We start from the raw sequence: 16,426 nt of genomic DNA on the forward strand, positions 1-16,426 counted from the left end.
TGAACCACAGCTAACAAGACCATGTGTGTACCTGTCTCCAGAGAACTGCTGGCAATTCACTTCTTACCTGCCTTGGCATGCGTCTCTCTAGCCCTGAATTTCTTCTGAAGACAGATTGCTAATCCTTTCACAATGGCTGGTATGAAAAAACAGAGGAAAAATATTAGGCTTGACTAGCTCAAAATGATGAGTCTCACTTTCTCTTGTGATCCATTCATGAACTGAATTGAGTCTGAATTAAAGGATAGCATATTAACCTACAGGATCAGAAAGATCCTGGTGCTTGGTGTTCTGAAGTTTTACAACTAAATATCAAGCTATTTGATTTAATTCAGTCTTACAGCTCTAAAGCTTTCTTTATTTGGGCTCCAGACTCAACATTGTTTGAGAATTTCTAAAAGCTGAATAATTGGTATCTATTGACACATGAATAAAAACATATTCTGGTTTTATTCCAAGATATTCTTGTATCTGGGTTAAACACAACCTTAGCTAGATAAGCAATCCTATAAAAAAAAATCTCTGATTTCTTTTTCTTATCTGTTCTATCTTATTTAGTAAGCAGTAACACGCTCTTCTCTGAAAATCTCACAGCGCCCACAAGCATAAAAAGCAAAAAACAAATTCTAATCTTTCAGTGATATCCCTTTATACTACGCTTCTTCTTTCTCTTTTATTTCTTTCCATCAGAAAATGAATTCACTTAACACACTTAAAATTATCTCTAGTGGCAGATTTTCTTTTCTTATGAAGGAGTTTGTCTTCTAGGAACAGGATTCATGGGGCCTGATTCTCTATTGGCAAGACTGTCTTTTTCATAATTTTAAAACAGGTGAAAAGAAGAGGAAGAATGCTGTAAGAGTATTATTTTACACCAGCTATTCCCAAGTGTAATTCACTTTGCTGGTAAATACTGAAGTTGGCCAATAGAAATGCTTTCAATGAAAAGTAGGAGACAATCAAGCAAAAATCTGCTTTCGATGGCAGAAATATCAAATATCAAAATCACTATCACTTGTCTTATTCTTGACAGATGCTGTTAATTAATGAAAATAAAATTTCCTTTTTGTTGAGCTCCACTGACTAGACCATTTATTTCAGAATCACAGACTCAGAAAAACACTCTAATTAATACTAAGCTACACAGACTTGCTCTATACTTCCTAATAAATGATCATGGCTGTGCAACTATTCAGAGGGAGTCCAGCTTCCATGAATTACAGCTAAATCAATCATCTTTCACTTCTGTCCATTCTTGATACTATGCAAATTTTGGACCTTTGAGTACTTTACATAAGAGAAAACAGGAAAGTTTTTCAAACTTGCCAATGCAGATATTTGTAGCAGAAGATCTACAACCATTCAGAAAAGCAAAACCCACAAAGGATTAAGGTTGTGTTCTAAGTGTAAAAAGTGTGCTCATCTAATCTGATTCCTTTCAGCAATCTTATTTAATTTTTTTTATTATTATCTTATATTCACTATTTTTTAAACAAAGCCTTGTGACCTTCATAAGTTAAATGAGCTCTTAGCATGGACTTATAATTGACATGTTAATGAGCACTATTTCACAGTCTCTAACAGTAAAAAAGAAAAGGTAATTGCAAACTAATGAAAAAAACCCTTGTTTTGTTGAAATAACATGTCTCTAGCAGTGTTAAAATTATCAAGCCCTAAAAAAAAAAAATGTTTTACATAGAGAAGCAATTGATGAAAGTCTGAAATGAATTGTTAAAATGATTGTCATCTTTGAAAAAAAAAATTACAATAATATAATTTGAAAACTAACTACATAAACAGCAGGGTGGAACTATCCAAGTTTAATCTAGATTGATTGCATGGGTAAATGATTGTTGCAGAATAGAAACAATTTCAAACACTCCTGTGCTTTGAGATTCTTCCTTCAGGAAGAAATAATTCTTTGTAATAAGATCTGGGTGCATCAGTGTCACTACATCTGGTGACTTACTTTGTACAGCTCGAAGAAGGAAATAGCATTTTTACTCTCAGACAAATCTGTGTTTGAATAATGCTGGCAAATTGAAGAAATCCCCTGTCCTTTCTGATTTCCATTGCAAGGAATAGAACCCACTTGTCATGCTGTGGTGCATCCTCTCAACTTTAGCACCTGCTGGGTGGCTTGATGCCACTTAAACTAAAACTGTTCCCCCTGTATCATAAGCTTCACAGGGACTTTGCAAAACACTTCCCATATGCTTGCAGTGAGGCCAGTATAAGGTCTTCAGGTTATAGAAAATTTTGATGTCAACATAGAGTAACAACTCGATCCCCATAAAATTCCAGTTTCTATCTGAGTAATGTATTTCATGTGCTAGTTTGTGTCTGCCAAATATTTGCAGATGGAATGGCATGTGTCACTAAGGGAGAGGTCCTGTAGAAACATAAGATCTGTTCCATATTTTTAAAGGATTAACAGGGTGAAAGTTGTTTATTCCTGTTGGCTCTAGGCTGTAAAGGGAGATGCAGAATATGCAACCTATGATTAGCCATCAAAACCACAATTATATATATATATATATTTTTTTTTTTTGTGCTCATATTGCAAGTTCTCTGGCTGGACTATGCAAACTAAACCACACAGCTTTTCAAGATTCACACTACTTGGCCAAAACTCAAAGGTGAGCCCAGATGTGGTTTCAAAGAAGCATAACTGATTGATGGTATCTTTTAAAATAATGTCACATCAGATCCCTTAAGCTGCAGAGGATGGGAACTTGTAGGCAGAGGTAAGCATGCCAGAAGTTTTTCTTCACTGAATAGGAATGTAGAATCTGAGGTAGTAAGCAATCCATTGGAGGATGAAAACAATGAAATTCACCTTGTAACAGAAACTTAGAATGAAACTTCCCTTGTAACAGAACAATTTAGATGGTACAGCAGCCTAACAAATGTAACACAGCAAAATGGTATGGTACTGGGATTTGAGTAATTCACAAATGTCTCTGGCAAGTTATCAGTGGGGAGAGAGAAAATCATCACCCAACACTGCCTTATTATGCTAAATAGAACAGTCTGTGCCCTACTCCTGAGGCCAGGTGACCCTGACTGATTCAAGCCTACTCCCTGTAGACAAAATTGGCAGCCTACGCACAAGTCTCTGTGCCTATTCTGCCCCAAGCCGTGCTCCTGAAGAACTAAAGTATGGATCTTTCTGGTGTATTTTTTTCTAGTTATAATAAGAGGTCTGTGTTGCATCATACAGGACAAGTGTTTTTATTTTATAAACCTGAAGGTATGTGTTAGGTGTCCAAGGATATAAGTTTGCTTAAATCCTATTAGGAAAAAGGTAAGCAAATTCAATGCAGGATTACCGATACTGCTTTCAGGAGTCCCTGAAATGAACAATGTTTGGAAGCATGCTCAGGATTTGTCTTTGAGGGAGTTCATTGGAGCAGTCTGAGGAAGTGAGGTGATAGTTAATGGTAGGTGACTGGGAATCAAGTGCTTACACTTACTCCCTGGCTCCCTTCTACTCAGCAGCCTAGACAGACCCTGACCATTTGTAAGACCCTTAAATACATTATTTAGTTTCCATACAATGATTAATTTTGGCTTCTTGAAAATTGTATAAAGATATAGATGATGTAGATAGATATAGATATATAGATATAGATACAGATGATATAGATATACAGATATAGATATAGATAGATATAGATATATAGATATAGATATATATGATATAGATAGATATAGAGATATAGATATAGATGATATAGATATATAGATATAGATAGATATAGATATAGATAGATAGATATAGGTAGATATAAAATAGAGATCTTGAGGATAACTTCACATATCCAGATGGTCATTAAGACAGTGGGAAATGCCATTTTCACTGTGGGCATCTGTCAGCCCAGAGTCACTTGCTCTCACCAACTTTTCTGCTTTGGACTGGTAGAAAAGGAGCCTAGTTTTCTGCTAATTTCTCTGGTCTTCTCGTTGTTTTGGACTGTCCCATCCTTCACCTGTTATGGATGAGAGAAACCTCATTATTACAACATTGCGATTTTCATTCCTTCTGCAACCACTTTGCATGATGTTCTATGCCACTTATTCCACTCTGGCCAAACTTCTACCCTTCACTGCAGGCACAAGGAAGGGGTACTCGTGGAGGGGAGAAGAGCAGAAGAATTTAGTTACTGGTTTAAAAAAATAGCTTGAATATCTATCAAAGCTACCAGGATGTAAGCTTTTACCTATGCTAGTGAGTATTTGAAAACAATGGACTTCATCAGTGCTGTTGATGCCTTAGGTTTTAGCTTCTATATTTTTTAGATCCCGTACTGCCTAGTGTGTAACTCTGAAACTTCATATAGCCTGTTAGCTACTGTTCTCTCATTCTGGTTACACATTAAAACCCTCTCTGGGCCTGAACTCAAGGATACCTTGTTGTCCCAGGCCCTAAAATATGTAAACTGAGTCTCTGGACAGGGGGAGCAAATTTGGGGTAATTACATCCTTACTTGAAATTGCAATTGGAGAATTAACCCTGATATGCAAATGGATCAAGCTTATAAAAGTGTGAAAAACACATGACCCAGGGTCCATCTTGGATGGAGCCCCTCAGAGGCTTTTGACTACCCAAGGTATAGCTTTGAAGGTCCTTCAAATAAATACCTGCTTTTATTCTCTTCATCTTGTCTAACCTCTGTTTTCAGGTAGCCTGTTTTCAAGGCATCACCACAAATTACAGCAAATTTTTGTAGATAATATGCAGATGTTGAATAAATAAGTTTGATTGAAGGTCATAATTCTGAGGGGATTGGGTTTCATCAATTTTAATAGGTTCCATAAATAAAACTTCACTAAGAACATATCATCTAGAAGCAATGGCTTTAATTTTAATTCTCTTTAAAACTGAATAAAAATATTCACAGTAAAAAGGAAGGAAGGAGAATAAAAGTTTCTTCAGGAAACTTCTTCAGCTGAATGAATCATTTGATTTAATTATAATTTTTTTTATGCTGATTAAGAAGAGTGATATTTTCCCTTGTTTGTTTCCTTGGTAAATTTCTTTTCTCTAATTAATGACTTGAAGTAAGTACCATTTTTGTCTTAATTCAGCATAAAATTATTATGATATTTTTTCAAAAGTTTGCATTAACTTAACAAAATATGTAATCTATCTGCATCACACAGGCTCAAAAATTCAAGAGTGATTAGTGGGGTGTGGGTTTTTTGCTCTCCTGGGTATTATCATATGAAAAAATTAAACACTTCTCTAAAAATTATCTTAAGCTCCCCCATAATTTCAGACACTTCTTGAACTTTCTTTACTTCTCTTTTACTCTCTGTACCCTATGATATAACACAATACTAAAATGTATGTTTTGTAAAAGTTTGAGGAAGCTAGAAAAAAATTAATTATGGTTGAAGGTTATTCTGAGAAGGTGTACTGGCAAACACTATGGATTTATAGGCAAGAAAGTTCATGGCATTCCTATCTATTTTGATCCCCAAATAAAACTGTGCCTCTTAATATGATTTTTTATATCTGTGTTCTTCTACAAACAAAACAATGTGCATTTAGAGAAGGTTTAGAGGTAAGGATATCATAAATCATGCCAGCTCCTGTTTGTATATGTCTGTACTCTGTTGTGACCAGCCCACAGCTTTTCTAAAGACAAATTGCCAAGATCTGATGAGAACTAAATTACTTTGTGAAAACTTACCTTTTTTTTTCCTGAGCATTTTTGTCAATGTCTACAAACACTTAGTATGTAAGAGGCAGATTGAAGTTCGCATTTTACCAGCAATCTTTTGCCAAGTGAAACTAGTCTGTGTGATCAGAAATAACATAATTTAAGACAAAAGATAATAAGATAAAATATTCAGGACAGCACAGTTACAAAAACAGAACTGCAGTTTCCTAACTTTATTGTGCATGCCCTGTCTCTCTTTGGCTATTCACATCCTTCAGTATAGCAAGGCACTATACTATACACTGGATAACTATACACTCTATAACTATGCTGAATATCTGCCTGGCTACCCTAGGTAAAAACACATTTTTATAAACAAGTGTACACAGAAGGGTGAAGACAGATTCTTCTGATTCGGTCTAAGCCAACTAGAATCATGCCAGCCCTGTTTCAGGAAACTCTCTTTCTTATTAAACAATGTGCTCAAGGGAACGTCGCATCCTAGTAGAGACTGTTACAGTCAGCGCAGCTCCATCTCAGCTCTTTCATTTAGGATTGGCCTAATTCACACAGCTGTTTTACTGCATTTTCCAATCCTTTGGAGGAGGTGAGAATTTTCCATTCATGACTCTGCAAAAAATGCATCAAAGACAAATAGAATACTTACTGGAAAAGTGTGGAAACTATTCTCCCAGTGGATTATGTTTGTTTTGCAAAAGCAAAATGGTCCAACTACCATCATATTTCTTTCTTTATATTTCGAGCCATATTGCATATGCAGGTTTGATTCCAAACCAGAGACTGACAGGATTTGAACAGTGTCTGTGAACTGGCACTACCTTGCACATAATGAATAGATACCTCTGTTTACCTTATTAATACAACAAATGGTCCATTTCAACAAATGTGCCACCACCTGCTGCTTAATCAAACATGCAGTCACAAGTTCATCTGAAATAAAGCAATCTCTGTTGATGAAAGTATTCTCCCATGAATTGTATTTGTCTGCATATTAAGAAAAAGATGGTGAATTGAGCAACACAGGACATACGTATAGGAAAATAAATTATCTATACCCTTATATACAACCTTTTCTTTCAAGGAAAGAAAAGGAGAACAGAATAAAGCCAAGCATCAAATGAATTAAATCAATATGATATTAAATAGCAGCTCAAAATGATAAATTAGAAATATTTCCTTCATATATTCATATATCTCAGCGGGTTTCCTTTCAAAATTAAAATCCAAATCAAAAACTACTAAAACAGAGAAGAAAAATTAATACCCTGTAAACAATAAAAACTATGATCTGACATTTCATCTAAGCAGGAAAGAATAACTATATATTCATGTGATAAGAACAATACTCTTATATTTATGAACTGAGAAAAATGATTGAAAACAATGTCTTACCATGATTTCAATAAGTCATCATCTTGCATAAAAGTAGTATAATTTGTGACAGCTGCAATATATGGCTACATTTTTTATTGATTTTGAAAAAAATATCTACAGAACAAAGCACAGCTATGATTTTCTGCCTACTTGTTCTTAATTATAATGCCAAGCTCCACAATAAATCACAGGGGAAAAAGAGTGAATATCCCAAGGCAGATTTTAGCAGTCCCTGCTTCTTTCACACATTTATGTGGTGGAATGTTAAGAGGATGACAGAATGGTTAAGGTTTTCTGAGACCTCTGGAAATTATATAGATCAACTTCTCTGCTCAAGCAGGGTCACCTTAAGCAGGTTTCTCAGAGCTTTGCCCAGTCAGGTTTTCAACATCTCCAAGGATGAACACTTAAACTGGATGTCTGGGCTACCTGTGGCAGAGTTTAAACACCTGTACCCAGCATAACGTTCACTATGTCCTAATCCACAGCATGTAAATTTGAATGATCTAACTCAAAGGCACTGAAGGTCACTTATGCTAGTTCAAGCTCTTGGATGCTATTTATCCCTTTGAAACACAACTAATGTTAATTTATAATCACAAAAACTTCTAAGTGAGGTAAAAAATAACTGTAAAGTGTAAAGATCATTCTAATAATTACACTCCTGTTTTCTTAGAGCTGTAATATATTTCTGTCCATTTATTTCCCTACTCCCCAAGGTTTCTTGCATCCTCTTCTGTCCCTGTTTCTCATTGTATTTTATCACTCTCCCTCTTTGTTGAACAGCTCTCTGTCTTTCAATTGTCATTGTCATGATGGGCATTTTGAAAGCATTTTACTGAAAGGATTTGCTTCACAATATTTCCCAAGCTGTGTGTATATGTACATGTCAGAATGATGTGTCTTGCTATCATTCTTCTGACACTGCTGTGTCCTGTACCTTAAGATTTAATTCCTCCAAAGTGAGTTTTCCTATTTATTCAATTCATGGTCTATTATCACATCTCCTTGATATTTTTTCCTAACTTTTTTTCTGCTTTATGCATATTTGAATGAAAAATTAATGTAAAATTTCCTTGCTCATATCATAGCTCTTCAATTGATTGTATTCTCTTCTCACCACTTTCATTGCACATCAAACGTTAAAGCACAGCGAGGAAATCTATTTATTACAGATACATCAAATACTTCAAACTAACCCTTCCATTTAAGATACAGTGCAGATGGTTTGAACTCTTCAGCTCCCATAGGAGAGCTATGCAGAAACTCTGCATAATGCTTCACAAGTGGTAGTACAAGTAATGTAGCAGATCTCTGCTCCTTAAAGTTTCTAAATTTTCTGTTTCTCTTCCAAGTCTTATTCAAGAAAAAAAGTTGTGGTTTGGTTGATTGTTTCTTTTTCCAGTTGCAGGGGGACATACGGGTGGAGGGTTGTGTGGAGAAGGTGGAAAATAGCTTTTGTTTGTTTTGGGTATGCACCAATGTACTTTGGGCATATATTTTGACTTTACAGAGATTTTTACTCTTTGCTTTTTGTTCCACAGTGACCTTTTCTCTATCTATCCTATTCCCCTTCAGTCCATCCTTTCATTCCTCATTATAAAAGGAATTCAGTTTGTGTGAGATAAAATTCAGCTGATTCAAATTAGTACTTTGAACTTAAATTAAATTGTTGAAATGGGCTCCTTTCCAGTTGTCTGTGCACCACAAGAGCAGATCCACATGCAGAAATTACAAAGCTTACAAAACAAATTACAACTTTTCTGTACTTCCTCACACAATTCTGGTTTATCTCTCACTCAAAAATATTATTGGTTGCCTCAAAAGATTTTTTTATTTAACTTCAGTTCTCAAAATCTGTGCACTGAATCTGAACAAATTCTCCTGTACCCCTCTGTAACTGATGAAAAAAGATTCGCACATCCTGAGGGCAACTGAGATGAAACAACCCCTGCAACAGCTTCCCTACTCTTCATTAAATACCTGGGCTTGCTTAATTGTGACTTTGAACTATTACATGGTTAAAACTAGATGAGATAAAATTTATGTTTATTATCTCCAGACACTATATTGCTGTTCATGACTCCCTGTGTTTTACACTGTGAATCTAGGTCATCCCTTAGCAAATTCCAGTGCATACTACCCATTGAGAGAAAAAAAAATAGGAAGTAGAGAAATAGATAGGTAGATAGATAGATAGATACATTTAAATTTTCCATTTCTTTTCCTTTCTTCTTTGCCTCTGTTTCGTGAGTTCTTTTACTCAGAGTTCAGACTGAAACAGGAGACGCCGAGCTTTTCTTCTGATTCAGATGTTTATTATTTCTTATCTATGGCACAGCTGCACAGAACATGCCTCTAAGTTAACAAGGTGGAAATGGCCCCAGAGTTCTACCTTCCAAGGTCTGTTAAAGCCCAAATTACCCAATTATGGAATGCCAACTCATTTATTTTTACTTATAATCCAGTGACTAATCATTCATGTTCTGCACTGTGGGTTTTTTGAACCAACACCAGATCACACAGGGTTGTGAAGAAGAAGGAAGAAGAAAGAAGAACTAACCTACACCCAAAATCCTCCATCTTGTTACATGTATATTACTATATCCCAGAAAACTAGATCCTCTGAACCCAGGGTTCCAACAGATAGATATAAAATATACGTATGTAAAAGCACAAGAAAAGTGTAATCCAATTTTCATTCCACCTGTTTTTCGCAAAGCTGAACTTTATACTTGTTTAAATCCAACAGAACAAACTTAATGAATTTCTCATTGTAGTCCTAATCCTACAGTCCTTACAGACTTCAACCTACTGCTAGTTTGAATCAGCTAAGCTATTGCATATAAGATGAACTTTTCAGAGCCTACTGATGTGGTGTTGTATTTCCCACTGATTCATTTATTACGCCACCTAGACCGAAAGCGAGCGAGTAGCAAGCAAAAGGATGCCACCCCAGCAGAAGAACGCGATAAGCTACAAAAGCAGCTGCTGTGTGAGAATTCAACTAGCACCAATCTCCAAAGTCAACAACAACCAGCTGTCCCATCATTCTCTATTTTTGCATTATTTTACCATTTTTCGATTGTATAAAAATTACGCCCTTCCCTTTTCAATTTAATATGAAAGAAGGAGAAGTGGTGTTGTATTTGCCACTGATTCATTTATTAAATACCTTTCATATTGTTCCTCCTCACTTTCCCTTGCCCCTAGCCCTGGCCACTCCCTCGGGTCCTTCCTATTGGTTCCTGTACCCCAACTCCACCCATGTACTGGCCCTGAGACCTGAGAAAACCCTCCTGCGCCCAGATCATGACGTCTCTCTGCCTCTGGAGATCACTGGGACAAGTTGTAAGATTAAAGATCCTCTTAAACCCTTATGGAGAGACCCTTCTCTCCTCCTTAGCTGTCACTGTGCTGTAGAGCTGAGAGCTAGCTGGAGCAAAACCATGGAGCTGTCCGAAATGGACTGCGGGAGGGCGAAAATGGTCGCACTGCCCTCAGCAGCTCCGCTGAGCTCTCAGGGAAAGCTGCAGCTTGCTAAACTAAACTAAACAACATACTGACTCTCACTTGTGCAGTAGGTCTAGTTTCTTTGATGTTATTTCTTTGTTGCATATTCTAGTTCCATCACTTTGGTATAAGATCATGGAATGAAATGAAAAATTCTAGCTTAAGTGGACACAAATCTGAGACAATCTCCTGTAAACAACATTTCATCCACTGGAGAACTTTGTTCCAATGTTTTGTTTCCTCCATAAACAGAGGGTTTTTTGGATAAAACACTGTAAGCCAAGCAGGTTAACTCCAACAGATAATCTGCGATGCATATCTTATCTATAAAAATAACCACCTGTATGGGACCTTAGTAAGAGCTGTCATCCAAAAATCTCTCCACAAAAAAATTACTGATTTAGTGAGACATGGAGAAGTGGACAAAAAGGGAAAGAAGCAACTTTTCATGCATGAAATTAAATTTTTCTGCAAGAAATAAATAATGTGTCCTATGTGCAATACCTCATTTTAATTATCTAGTCGTAATCAAACTGAACAGGAACAAATGTTGTAGCTTTATATTCTTTAGAGAGAATTCAGTTTTATAAAGATATTTTACTTACACTGGTTAGCTCTTAACAGTGAAATACTGGGGAGTTTACAGTTTAATTAAAGAAGAAATCTTAAAGTAAGTGGGAAATATATAATACCTTGTAAAGCAGACAATGGATACCAAAATATCCATGGCACTTTGCAATGCCTTAGCATTGCCCTATAGGTCTTGTTGCCTTTATACCATTCTTAAAAGGAAAGTATTGGGTTTTTAGTGAGAATAATACATTTTGCTTCTGTGGCATATATCTTCTAACATAATCAACACATTTTACCCCACATGCAAACAAAAGACCATCCCTAAGGTGTCAAAGCTATTTTGTAAGGAAGTGACAATTGAGAGGATGTGGGGTTTTTTCAATTTTTCTGAGAGACCTGTGAATTCTGAAACTTACTTTTCTATATTTTCTAATTTGAGAGACCAGATGCTGAGGATTTTGCATTGAGCATTTGATATTAAAACATTAAAGGCAGTGGAAATCTTTCATTTACTACAGTGATGCATTTATTTTGGAATATTTTGGATGTCATCTATGCTTTCCACATTTGTCATATGCATAAATTTTTGAAGGTTGTCATAAAAATACCAGGAGCTTTAGATTATAGACACTGAAAGAGTCCACACTCTTTATTTTGTAATGTATTTATTTTTTGATCAAGTTCTGGAAAGATGAAAATTTAAATATATTCTTATTATTTTAAAAGGACTGAAAATTTTTATATACAGTTGAGAAAAATCCTGCCAAATCCATGAAATTACACAACCAAAAGAGACATTGCATGTGAAAAAAAGACCATTTCACTGTTTTGAAAGCCAGCATGGCTCACAAAGCCCTCCATAAATTTAATTCTGTATTAAGCTCAATGTTTTTTATTTGTATAAATCCTCCAGTGTAGTACATATACATTTTACTGTAGTACTTGTTACTTTACACAAAGTTAAAATTACAGGGTATTATTGTTGTGCACTCACAAAATCAAGTTCAATTTTAAAAATTTTCAACATCTCATCGCTTGTGGAGTTAATTATTTTATAATTATTGTAACAGGAATTCTCCAAGCCCTCTACATTAAAGCTTTGAAGGAAGAATACATATGGGAAAGAAAAGAAAGACCTGCCAGAACAAAGTCAGATAAGAAGAGTAGGTATTTCAGGAGTAAGGATGACCCACAACATTGCACATAAAGAGTTGGTTCCTTTGTGGCATATAAAGTATACTAAATAATGATCTCTAGGAATGACTGCAGACTGGATAGTCTTATGTATCACAGGACCAGGAGATCTGTAGTAACCTCAAAGCCTCCTTTAGAATGCTACACAGGAAAGAAATCAGAAAGGTTATTCATTCTGGGAGCACACTCTCTGGATAATATACAGTGGAAGCTCATCTGTATAAAGCTCTGTGATGAACTATAAGTGTGTCAATACTGAGAAGATGTGGGAATTGGAATAAGAAGGACAGTATTCATTGGGGTGAGACTGGGTGGAGATGTATAGAATATGATATGTGACAGTATTTCAGTATCTCACATGACAAAATGCCAGTCTCTTTAAAGGACTGTAGGAACTGAATGGATGCTGGCATTTATCTAAATTCTCTTACTATGAGAGTATCTATGTTTCTATTGCCTAGGATAAAAATGTCTAGGGGATATAAACTTTGGCTCTGAGATATAAAACAGCTGATAATGGTATAGGATTATCAAGATTTTTGCCATGGGTATTTTATTGCTTATTTGCCAGCCATAGGCATTTTCTAACCCACAGTGCAATAGTTGGTTCTAACCACTGTCAGAAATACATTTGATTCTGGTGCATTCCCTGTGCTGTGTTCCTTTATTCTCATTTAGAATTATTTTTCCACAGGATGGTACCGAGTTATAAGTAACTGCCCAGTCACATACTAGCCCTATTAAATTTTTATTGCTCTTTATACTTGTCTTCTGCCAACAAATGTTATTCAGAGGTCTAGCAATAGTAACCATAATCTTCATATTTCTAAAACAGTGATGACTCCTTCATGGTTATATGAGTTATGCAGTTTGTACCTGCTTCCAGTATTTAATAGTTTTCATTAATACCATGTAAACTTTGTCATTTGTTTACTTCTATATAAAGAATCATTCCATAAAGGCAGGGCCTTCAAAATGGAGGCAGTTTGACAGTGACGTTGCTGGTTCTGAAAGAGTAAGTCACAATTAACTTACATTTCTTTACAGTAACTAATAAAGCATCAAGTGTTAAATAGATATAAAAAAATCATCCAGTGAGGAGGTGGTAATAGCAAAGCTTTCCTCCTAATAATTGTATTTTTGGGATGCTAGTTTATTTCTGTGTTTTAGTGTAATGACTGCATAATAAAGTACTTGACCAGTCCTAAAGAACACCAGCAAGCAACAGCATCTGGAGCCCTTCCATTTATTTGCACAAGAATCCTACTCTTTTGGTTTCTCTTGATGGAAATAAATATCTACTACCATTTAGGATGTACAGATCAGGTAGATATGAAACAATACTTATTCTCCCAAAAATGCTCTTGTGAAAAAGAAACGAATAAACTGGGATCACTAACTTTTTTAAAGAGAGAAATCTCCAGGTCTTGTTTCAGTTACCTAAAGGCAGCTAAGTAACTTGAGCATACCCAAGGTTTCTTGGCTAATTTCAGACATTCTGAAGCATTCTATCTAGGCCCCCACCTGTTGTTTTAGGAGGCTGGGTATGCTGGAGGTCTTGTGAATTCTTAAATGTGGAATCTCAAACAGAACTAAACACTGATGCCAGCTGAATTATGCCTAAACTGATTACATAAGGTACAATAAAAATGAAGTAGCATTTTCTCCCCATATTCTTTTCAAACAAGTCTTTGCTCCAGTACTTTACACCAGATGGTGTCTGCCATCTCAGTGATTTTCCTAGGCGTAATAAATTCTTCAGTGCCCTGACAAGTCCCTGGGAAGGCTCTGCAGCAGCTTAAATCCTGTATGCCTGACCTCTGCTAGGGTTGCCCAAGGCCTCTGCTCATCTCAACAGTTTCTCAACCTCTGCATGAGCTCTGAATTCCTAGATCTTCCTATAATGAGTCCACATGTTCTTTATATGAACTTCTGCAAGTATCTTTGACTGAAGAAGCTGAGTTACATGGGAAAAAACAACCCTCCATTCGTTTCACTTGATCTACTCTTCTTCAATTAATATAATATTCAAATTTCAAAAGAACATATAATCTATGCTTCCTCTCACTTTTTCTCTGCTTTGTATAACATACAGGTTCCAGAAAAAGCGCATTATAGTTTGAGAGGTACTGAGATGCTGCAGTGGTGAAGCGAAAATCTAGGAAAGCTGAAGCTGGATTGCAATATTGTTGATAAATTAGTAAGTCAATGGTGTCTGTATCCAGCAGCAGAGGAGGAGGCATCCATACTGATCAACATCAGACAGCTTTAGAAAGAGATTATGAAGCTGGAAGTGATGTAATTCCTGAACTAAGAGCAAGGACTTGGATTTGAGTAATTCATTTTGAAAGGAAGATTTTGTCTGACAAAGCAGTCCCAATTATTTTATGTGATACAAAGTGAGAGCTAATTAGATGCCCAAATTATTTATACAAATTAAGCAAAAGCCAAAACTCTAAAAAGGGTAATTAAATTTATTTGAAATTAGTATTTCATTGAAGAGGCCTGGAGAGTTGCCAACAGCAGGATGCCTCCCTCAGAAAGCCTGTTCTGCACTATTCTGTGAATCTGATGGATGCTGAAATAGTTCAGAAGAGCAAAAAATCCTAGAGTAAAAAATATGAAAACACAAAAGACTTACTGTTTGAATTGTATTTTCTATATTTTTTCAACTAGCAACAAATGTTATTAAGGGATTATGGAGAGAAAAAAAAGTAACTGAAGAAACAAGACAAAAAAATCACCTCTTTCTCAACAGAGGTTTAATTTTAATGTTAAGGACACCATTTTAATGCTACAGCTATACTGAGGCCTAGACAGAGTGTATTAAAGGATGTAGCTATCACACTTCTCTTCAGGGATGTATCTAATAGCCACTGTGGCTCAAGATAGAACCACTTATTTTTTTTCTTAGTTGTACTAACTTGTTTGTAGTAAACTAGAGCAATTTATTTTTTACCTTTAGTCCATCAGAAGTAAAGCCAAAACTTTATCTATCCTTTTTCCTTCTCAAAGATCACTCTTCTTCTACTTTCCTCACAGCAAAATATTTGCAGTGACAATTCTGATCAGCTCTCATGCTTGTGCAGAAACATCCAGTGTGGGTTATGTACACATTCGTACCGAGACAAACACCTGCCAGCTTTGTGACTCTCAAGTCTTGTCACTGCAGTGATGTGAAGCAATTCTGGAATTTTCTAGAGAAATGTGCACTTAACTGGTTTACGACTTCATAAAATGCTACCATGTTAAATCAGAAAGTGTCTGTGCTTTTTGAATCCAAAGAAGATTTGGGGAGTCAAGATAACATCCAATATTTTTAAATTGTCACAATAGTAAATTTGTAAGGAGAATACATTTATTACTGTCATAAGAAAATGCGAGAACCGCTTTTCACCATTTTGTGTGGAAAGAAGAAATCAAAGGAACTGTTTTATTCGGACTTGAGATTGCATAGGAGAAAAAGCAGTACTTTTGAAAACTCAGCAACTATTTTTTGCACTTTAACAGAAGTTAGAATATCTTCATCTTTTGGACACAATTGAAGCACAACTGCCCCCAAGTATTACCCAAAACAGTGCCTAAATATTGGGACATACTCAAAATCAGAAATTTCTATATTGAATTCACCTAAGGTACTTATTGTGGTTTAGAAATGGTACTCAGCAATTTAAAGCTCCTACTGAGACTCTCCAAACCACACTTCCCCTTCTTCCTGCAGCGGGATGGAGAGGAGAATTGAAGGCACAAGAGGTAAAGATCATGGGTTAAGATAAGAAAAAATTTGCCGGAAATGGCAATGAGATAAAATAAATAGTAACAATACTAGTACTAAGGACAGAGGGTACAGGAAAAGAAACACACAAAAATCCCCAACCATGGACAATACCCAACTGCCCCCTCTGTCACACTATCCCCACGACTCCTTCTGGCTCAGAATCGGCATGACTCAACTGCTCCCTATGGTTCCTGTTGCCACCCAAGCTCTCCTTCCAGCTAGGAGCCCCTTCTCCACCAAGAAATTTCCTTTCCCATACTGCCAGCAGTGACATAAGGTATACTGTTTCCTCGATTTGTATCAT

Source organism: Aphelocoma coerulescens, chromosome 1 (genome assembly GCF_041296385.1).
Source record: "Aphelocoma coerulescens isolate FSJ_1873_10779 chromosome 1, UR_Acoe_1.0, whole genome shotgun sequence".
In the NCBI taxonomy this organism is placed as follows: Eukaryota; Metazoa; Chordata; class Aves; order Passeriformes; family Corvidae; genus Aphelocoma; species Aphelocoma coerulescens.